The following is a 9,806-nucleotide window of genomic DNA, read 5'->3' as shown; positions in this document are numbered from 1 at the left end:
CCGAGCAACCTAGGATTCACTCTAGGGCGTTGCTCCACCAGATCGAATAGTTAGGTCCTTAGATGTAAACGCCAGAAGCATGAAGTACGATATAAATACCACAGATTTTCCATCGTATAAAACGAATAGTTGCAACCAGTGTGAAAGAAAGGGTCATTTCTACGTTCCGAGCACCCTAGTCTTCACTCCAGGGCGTTGCTCCACCACATCTAATAGCTACTGCCTTAGAAGTCAACGCCAGAGTCATAAAGTACAATATAAATACAACAGCGTTTCATTGGTATAAAACGAATAATTGCAACCAGTGTGAAAGTTATGGTCATTTCTACATTCCGAGCAACCTAGGATTCACTCTAGGGCGTTGCTCCACAAGATCGAATAGTTAGGTCCTTAGAAGTCAAAGCCCGAAGCATAAAATGCAATAAAAATACAACTGTGTTTCCATCATATAACAGGAATAATTTCGACCAGTTTGAAGGTGATGGCCAATTCTACGTTCCGGGCAACCTAGGCATCACTCTAGGGCGTTGCTCCACCAGATCGAATAGTCAGTGCCTTAGAAGTCAACGCCAGAAGCATAAAATACAATATAAATACAACAGTTTTTCCATCGTATGAAACAAACAATTGCAACCAGTATCAAACATATGGTCATTTCTACTTTCCGAGGAACCTAGGCTTCACCCTAGGGCGTTGCTCCAACGGATTGAATAGTTAGGGCCTTAGAAGTCAACGCCCGAACCATAAAACGCAAAAAAAATACAACAGTGTTTCCATCATATAACAGGAATAATTGCAACCAGTTTGAAAGTGATGGCCAATTCTACTTTCCGGGCAACCTAGGTTTCACTCCAGGGCGTTGCTCCACCAGGCCGAATAGTTACGGCCTAAGAAGTCAACGCCAGAAGCATAAAATACGATATAAGTACAACAGCTTTTCCATCGTATAAAACGAACAATTGCAACCAGTGTGAAAGTAATGGTCATTTCTACGTTCCGTGCACCCTAGGCGTCACTCTAGGGCGTTGCTCCACCAACATCTAATACCTACGGCCTTAGAAGTCAACGCCAGAAGCATAAAGTACAATATAAATACAACAGCGTTTCCATCGTATAAAACGAATAATTGCAACCGGTGTCAAAATTATGGTCATTTCTACATTCCGAGCAACCTAGGATCCACTCTAGGGCGTTGCTCCACCAGATCGTATAGTTAGGTCCTTAGAAGTAAACGCCTGAAGCATAAAATACGATATAAATACAACAGCGTTTGCATCGTATAAAACGAATAATTGCAACCAGTGTGAAAGTTATGGTCATTTCTACATTCCGAGCAACCTGGGATTCACTCCAGGGCGTTGCTCCACCAGATGGAATAGTTAGGTCCTTAGAAGTAAACGCCAGAAGCATAAAATACGATATAAATACAACAGCTTTTCCATCGTATAACAGGAATAATTCCAACCAGTTTGAAAGTGATGGTCATTTCTACGTTCCGGGCTACCAAGGCTTCACTCTAGGGCGTTGTCACACCAGATCGAATAGCTACGACCTTAGAAGTCAAAGCCAGAAGCAGAAAATACAATAAAAATGCAACAGTTTTTCCACCGTATAGCATGGCTAATTGCAACCAGTGCGAAAGTAATGATCATTTCGACGTTTCGGGCAACCTAGGCTTCACTCTAGGGGCTGCTGCACCAGATCGTATAGTTAGGGCCTAAGAAGTCAACGCCTGAAGCATAAAATACAATATAAATACAACAGCTTTTCCATCGTATAAAACGAATAATTGCAACCAGTGTGAAAGTTATGGTCACTTCTACGTTCCGGTCAACCTTGGCTTCACTCTAGGGCGCTGCTCCGCCAGCTCGAATAGTTAGGGCCTTAGAAGTCAACGCCAGAAGCATAAGATACAATATAAATACAACAGCATTTCCATCGTATAAAATGAATAATTGCAAACAGTGTGAAAGTAATGGTCATTTCTACGTTCCGGGCAACCTAGGCTTCACTGTAGGGCGTTGGACCACCAGATCGAATAGTTAGGGCCTTAGAAGTCAACGCCAGAAGCATAAAAGACAATATAAATACAACAACTTTTCCATCGTATAACAGGAATAATAGCAACCAGTGTGAAAGATATGGTCAATTTTACGTTCCGGGCAACCTAGGGTTCACTCTAGGACGTTCGTCCACCAGCTCCAATAGATAGGGCGTAAGCAGTCAACGCCAGAAGCACCAATTACAAAATAAATACAACAGTTTTTCCGTCGTATAAAACGAATAATTGCAACCAGTGTGAAAGTAATGGTCATTTCTACGATCCGGGCAACCTAGTCTTCACTCTAGGGCGTTGCCCCACCACATCGAATAGCTACAGCCTTAGAAGTCACGCCAGAAGCATAAAATACAATATAAATACAACCGTTTTTCCATTGTATAAAACGAATAATTGCAACCAGTGTGAAAGTTATGGTCATTTCTACGTTCCGGGCAACATAGGCTTCACTCTTGGACGATGCCCCACCAGATCGAATAGCAAGGACCTTAGAAGTCGAAGCCAGAAGCGGAAAATACAATAAAAATGCAACAGTTTTTCCAACGTATAAAACGAATAATTGTAACCAGTGTGAATGTTATGGTCATTAATACGTTCCGGGCAACCTAGGCTTCACTCTAGGGCGTTGATCCACCAGATCCAATAGCTAGGGCCTAACAATTCAACGCCAGAAGCATAAAGTGCAATGAAAATACAACAGTTTTTTCATCGTATAAAACGGATAATTGCAACAAGCGTGAAGGTAATGGTCAGTTCTACGTTCCGGGCAATCTAGGATTCACTCTAGGGCGTTGCTGCACCAGATCGTATAGTTAGGGCCTAAGAAGTGAACGCCTGAAGCATAGAATATAATATAAATACAACAGCTTTTCCATCGTATAACACGAATAATTGCAACCAGTGTGAAAGTTATGGTCACCTCTACGTTCCGGTCGACCTTGGCTTCACTCTAGGGCGTTGCTCCGCCAGCTCGAATAGTTAGGGCCTTAGAAGTCAACGCCAGAAGCATAAGATACAATCTAAATACAACAGTTTTTCCATCGTATAACAGGAATAATTGCAACCAGTGTGGAAGTTATGGTCATTTCTACGTTCCGGGCAACATAGGCTTCATCCTGTGGCGTTGCTCCACCAGCTCGTATGGTTAGGGCCTTAGAAGTCAACTCCCGAAGCATAAAATACAATAAAAATACCATAGTTTTTCATCCTATAACAGGAATAATTGCATCCAGTGTGAAATTTATGGACATTTCTACGTTCCGAGCATCCTAGGCTTCACTCCAGGGCGTTGTTCAACCAGATCGAATAGTTAGGGCCGAAGGAATCAAGGCCAGAAGCATAATATAGAATATAAATATAACAGTTTTTCCATCGTATAGAACGAATAATAGCAACCAGTGTGAAAGTTATGGTCATTTCTACGTTCCGGGCAACGTAGGCTTTACACTACGGCGTCGTTACACCAGTTCGAATAGTTAGGGCCTAAGAAGTCAACGACAGGCGCATAAAATATAATATAAATATAACAGTTTTTGCATCGTATAAAACGAATAATAGCAACCAGTGTGAAAGTTATGGTCATTTCTACGTCCCGGGCAACCTAGGCCTCACTCTAGGGCGTTGCTCCACCAGATTGAATAGTTAGGGCCTTAGAAGTCAACGCCAGGAGCATAAAATACAATAAAAATACAACAGTTTTTCCATCGTATAACAGGAATAATTGCAACCAGTGTGAAAGATGTGGTCATTTCTACGTTCCGGGCAACCTAGGCTTCACTCTAGGGCGTTGCTCCACCAGATCGAATAGCTACGGCCTTAGAAGTCGACGCCAGAAGCATAAAATACAATATAAATACAACAGCATTTCCATCGTATAAAATGAATAATTGCAAACAGTGTGAAAATAATGGTCATTTCTACGTTCCGGGCAACCTAGGCTTCACTCTAGGCCGTTGCTCCACCAGATCGAATAGTTAGGGCCTTAGAAGTCAACGCCCGAAGCATAAAATGCAATAAAACTACAACAGTTTTTCCATCGCATAACAGGAATAATTGCATTCAGTGTCAAATTTATGGACATTTCTACATTCCGAGCAACCTAGTCTTCACTCTAGGGCGTTGCTCCACCAGATCGAATAGTTAGGGCCTTAGAAGACAACGTCAGAAGCATAAAATACAATAAAACTACAACAGTTATTCCATCGTATAACAGGATTAACTGCAACAAGTGTGAAAGTAATGGTCATTTCTACGTTCCGAGCTTCCTAGGCTTCACTCCAGGGCGTAGTTCAACCAGATCGAATAGTTAGGGCCGAAGGAATCAAGGTCAGAAGCATAATATAGAATATAAATATAACAGTTTTTCCATCGTATAGAACGAATAATAGCAACCAGTGTGAAAGTTATGGTCATTTCTACGTTCCGTGCAACGTAGGCTTTACTCTACGGCGTCGTTCCACCAGATCGAATAGTTAGGGCCTAAGAAGTCAACGCCAGACGCATAAAATATAATATAAATATAACAGTTTTTGCATCGTATAAAACGAATAATAGCAACCAGTGTGAAAGTTATGGTCATTTCTACGTCCCGGGCAACCTAGGCCTCACTCTAGGGCGTTGCTCCACCAGATTGAATAGTTAGGGCCTAAGAAGCGAACGCCAGAAGCATAAATTACAATATATATACAGCAGTTTTTCCATCGTATAAAACGAATAATCGCAACCAGTGTGAAAGTTATGGTCATTTCTACGTTCCGGGCAACCTAGGCTTCACTCTAGGGCGTTCCTCCACCAGATCGAATAGCTAGGGACTTAGAATTCAACGCTAAAAGCATAAAATACAGTAAAGATGCAACAGTTTTTCCATCGTATAACAGGAATAATTGCAACCAGTGTGAAGGTAACGGTCTGTCGTACGTTCCGGGCAACCTAGGCTTCACTCCCGGGCGTTGCTAATCCAGATCGAATAGATAGGAACTTAGAAGTCAACGCCCGAAGCATAAAGTACACAATAAATAGAACAGATTTTCCATTGTATAAAACGAATAATAGCAACCAGTGTGAAAGTTATGGTCATTTCTACGTTCCGGGCAACCTAGGCGTCACTCTAGGGCGGTGCTCCACCACATCGAATAGCTACGGCCTTAGAAGTCAACGCCAGAAGCATAAAATACAATATAAATACAACAGCATTTCCATCGTATAAAATGAATAATTGCAAACAGTGTGAAAGTAATGGCCATTTCTACCTTCCGGGAAACCTGGCCTTCACCCTAGGGCGTGCTTCCACCAGGTCGAATAGTTACGGCCTTAGAACTCAACGCCAGAAGCATAAAATACAATATAAATATAACAACTCTTCCATCGTATAGGACGAATAATAGCAACCAGTGTGAAAGTTATGGTCATTTCTACGTTCCGGGCAACCTATTGCTTCACTCTAGGGCGTTGTTACACCAGGTCGAATAGTTAGGGCCTTAGAAGTCAACGCCCGAAGCATAAAATGCAATAAAAATGCAACAGTTTTTCCATCGCATAACAGGAATAATTCCAACCAGTTTGAAAGTGATGGTCATTTCTACGTTCCGGGCTACCAAGGCTTCACTCTAGGGCGTTGTCACACCAGATCGAATAGCTACGACCTTAGAAGTCAAAGCCAGAAGCAGAAATTACAATAAAAATGCAACAGTTTTTCCACCGTATAGCATGGCTAATTGCAACCAGTGCGAAAGTAATGATCATTTCGACGTTTCGGGCAACCTAGGCTTCACTCTAGGGGCTGCTGCACCAGATCGTATAGTTAGGGCCTAAGAAGTCAACGCCTGAAGCATAAAATACAATATAAATACAACAGCTATTCCATCGTATAAAACGAATAATTGCAACCAGTGTGAAAGTTATGGTCACTTCTACGTTCCGGTCAACCTTGGCATCACTCTAGGGCGCTGGTCCGCCAGCTCGAATAGTTAGGGCCTTAGAAGTCAACGCCAGAAGCATAAGATACAATATAAATACAACAGCATTTCCATCGTATAAAATGAATAATTGCAAACAGTGTGAAAGTAATGGTCATTTCTACGTTCCGGGCAACCTAGGCTTCACTGTAGGGCGTTGCACCACCAGATCGAATAGTTAGGGCCTTAGAAGTCAACGCCAGAAGCATAAAAGACAATATAAATACAACAACTTTTCCATCGTATAACAGGAATAATAGCAACCAGTGTGAAAGATATGGTCAATTTTACGTTCCGGGCAACCGAGGGTTCACTCTAGGACGTTCGTCCACCAGCTCCAATAGATAGGGCGTAAGCAGTCAACGCCAGAAGCACCAATTACAAAATAAATACAACAGTTTTTCCATCGTATAAAACGAATAATTGCAACCAGTGTGAAAGTAATGGTCATTTCTACGATCCGGGCAACCTAGTCTTCACTCTAGGGCGTTGCCCCACCACATCGAATAGCTACAGCCTTAGAAGTCACGCCAGAAGCATAAAATACAATATAAATACAACCGTTTTTCCATTGTATAAAACGAATAATTGCAACCAGTGTGAAAGTTATGGTCATTTCTACGTTCCGGGCAACATAGGCTTCACTCTTGGACGTTGCCCCACCAGATCGAATAGCAAGGACCTTAGAAGTCGAAGCCAGAAGCGGAAAATACAATAAAAATGCAACAGTTTTTCCAACGTATAAAACGAGTAATTGTAACCAGTGTGAATGTTATGGTCATTAATACGTTCCGGGCAACCTAGGCTTCACTCTAGGGCGTTGATCCACCAGATCCAATAGCTAGGGCCTAACAATTCAACGCCAGAAGCATAAAGTGCAATGAAAATACAACAGTTTTTTCATCGTATAAAACGGATAATTGCAACAAGCGTGAAGGTAATGGTCAGTTCTACGTTCCGGGCAATCTAGGATTCACTCTAGGGCGTTGCTGCACCAGATCGTATAGTTAGGGCCTAAGAAGTGAACGCCTGAAGCATAAAATACAATATAAATACAACAGCTTTTCCATCGTATAACACGAATAATTGCAACCAGTGTGAACGTTATGGTCACTTCTACGTTCCGGTCGACCTTGGCTTCACTCTAGGGCGTTGCTCCGCCAGCTCGAATAGTTAGGGCCTTAGAAGTCAACGCCAGAAGCATAAGATACAATCTAAATACAACAGTTTTTCCATCGTATAACAGGAATAATTGCAACCAGTGTGGAAGTTATGGTCATTTCTACGTTCCGGGCAACCTAGGCTTCATCCTGTGGCGTTGCTCCACCACCTCGTATGGTTAGGGCCTTAGAAGTCAACTCCCGAAGCATAAAATACAATAAAAATACCATAGTTTTTCATCCTATAACAGGAATAATTGCATCCAGTGTGAAATTTATGGACATTTCTACGTTCCGAGCATCCTAGGCTTCACTCCAGGGCGTTGTTCAACCAGATCGAATAGTTAGGGCCGAAGGAATCAAGGCCAGAAGCATAATAGAGAATATAAATATAACAGTTTTTCCATCGTATAGAACGAATAATAGCAACCAGTGTGAAAGTTATGGTCATTTCTACGTTCCGGGCAACGTAGGCTTTACACTACGGCGTCGTTACACCAGATCGAATAGTTAGGGCCTAAGAAGTCAACGACAGGCGCATAAAATATAATATAAATATAACAGTTTTTGCATCGTATAAAACGAATAATTGCAAACTTTGTGAAAGTTATGGTCATTTCTACGTTCCGGGTGACCTAGGTTTCACTCTAGGGCGTTGTTCCACCAGATCGAATAGCTAGGGCCTTAGAAGTCAACGACAGAAGCATAAAATACAATATAAATACAACAGCTTTTCCATCGGATATAATGTATATTTGCAGTGTGAATGTAATTGTCATTTCTACGTTCCGGGCAACCCAGGCATCACTCTAGGGTGTTGCTCCACGAGATCGAATAGTTACGGACTTAGAATTCAACGCCAGAAGCATAAAATACAATATAAATACAACCGTTTTTCCATTGTATAGAACGAATAATTGCAACCAGTTTGAAAGTGATGGTCATTTCTACGTTCCGGGCAACCTAGGCTTCACTCTAGGGCGTTGCTCCACCAGATTCAACAGTTAGGGCCTTAGAAGTCAACGCCCGAAGCATAAAATACAAAATAAATAGTACAGTTTTTGCATCGTATAAAACGAATAATTGATACCAGTGTGGAAGTTATGGTCATTTCCACGTTCCGGGCAGCCTAGGCTTCACTCTAGGGCGTTGCTCCACCAGATGGAATAGTTAGGGCCTTAGAAGTCAACGCCCGAAGCATAAAATGCAATAAAACTACAACAGTTTTTCCATCGCATAACAGGAATTATTCCAACCAGTGTGAAAGATGTGGTCATTTCTACGTTCCGGGCAACATAGGCTTCACTCTAGGGCGTTGCTCCACCAGATCGAATAGTTAGGGACTAAGAAGTGAACGCCCGTAGCATAAAATACAATATAAATGCAACAGCATTTCCATCGTATAAAATGAATAATTGCAAACAGTGTGAAAGTAATGGTCATTTCTACCTTCCGGGAAACCTGGCCTTCACCCTAGGGCGTGCTTCCACCAGGTCGAATAGTTACGGCCTTAGAACTCAACGCCAGAAGCATAAAATACAATATAAATATAACAACTCTTCCATCGTATAGAACGAATAATAGCAACCAGTGTGAAAGTTATGGTCATTTCTACGTTCCGGGCAACCTAGGCTTCACTCTAGGGCGTTGCTCCACCAGATCGAATAGTTAGGGACTAAGAAGTGAACGCCCGTAGCATGAAATGCACTAAATATACAAGAGTTTTTCCATCGTATAACAGGAATAATTGCAACCAGTGTGAAAGTGATGGTCATTTCTACGTTCCGGGCGACCTAGTCTTCAGTCTGGGGCGTTGTTCCACCAGATCGAATAGTTAGGGCCTAAGAAGACAACGCCAGAAGCATAAAATACGATATAAATATAACAGTTTTTCCATCGTATAAAACGAATAATAGCAACCAGTGTGAAAGTAATGGTCATTTCTACGTTCCGGGCAACCTAGGCGTCACTCTAGGGCGTTGCTCCACCACATCGAATAGCTACGGCCTTAGAAGTCAACGCCAGAAGCATAAAATACAATATAAATACAACAGCATTTCCATCGTATAAAATGAATAATTGCAGACAGTGTGAAAGTAATGGTCATTTCTACGTTCCGGGCAACCTAGGCTTCACTCTATGCGTTGCTCCACCCGACCGAATAGCTAGGGACTTAGAATTCAACGCTAAAAGCATAAAGTACAATAAAGATGCAACAGTTTTTCCATCGTATAACAGGAATAATTGCAACCAGTTTGAAAGTGATGGTCATTTCTACGTTCCGGGCAACCTAGGCTTCACTCTAGGGCGTTGCTCCACCAGATTCAACAGTTAGGGCCTTAGAAGTCAACGCCCGAAGCATAAAATACAAAATAAATAGTACAGTTTTTGCATCGTATAAAACGAATAATTGATACCAGTGTGGAAGTTATGGTCATTTCCACGTTCCGGGCAGCCTAGGCTTCACTCCAGGGCGTTGCTCCACCAGATGGAATAGTTAGGGCCTTAGAAGTCAACGCCAGATGCATAAAATACAATAAAGATGCAACAGTTTTTCCATCGTATGACAGGAATAATTGCAACCAGGTTGAAAGTAATGGTCATTTCTACGTTCCAGGCAACGTAGGTTTCACT

This window comes from Calliopsis andreniformis, unplaced genomic scaffold (assembly GCF_051401765.1).
Source record: "Calliopsis andreniformis isolate RMS-2024a unplaced genomic scaffold, iyCalAndr_principal scaffold0025, whole genome shotgun sequence".
Classification (NCBI taxonomy): Eukaryota; Metazoa; Arthropoda; class Insecta; order Hymenoptera; family Andrenidae; genus Calliopsis; species Calliopsis andreniformis.
Note: the sequence above shows the minus strand (reverse complement) of the source record.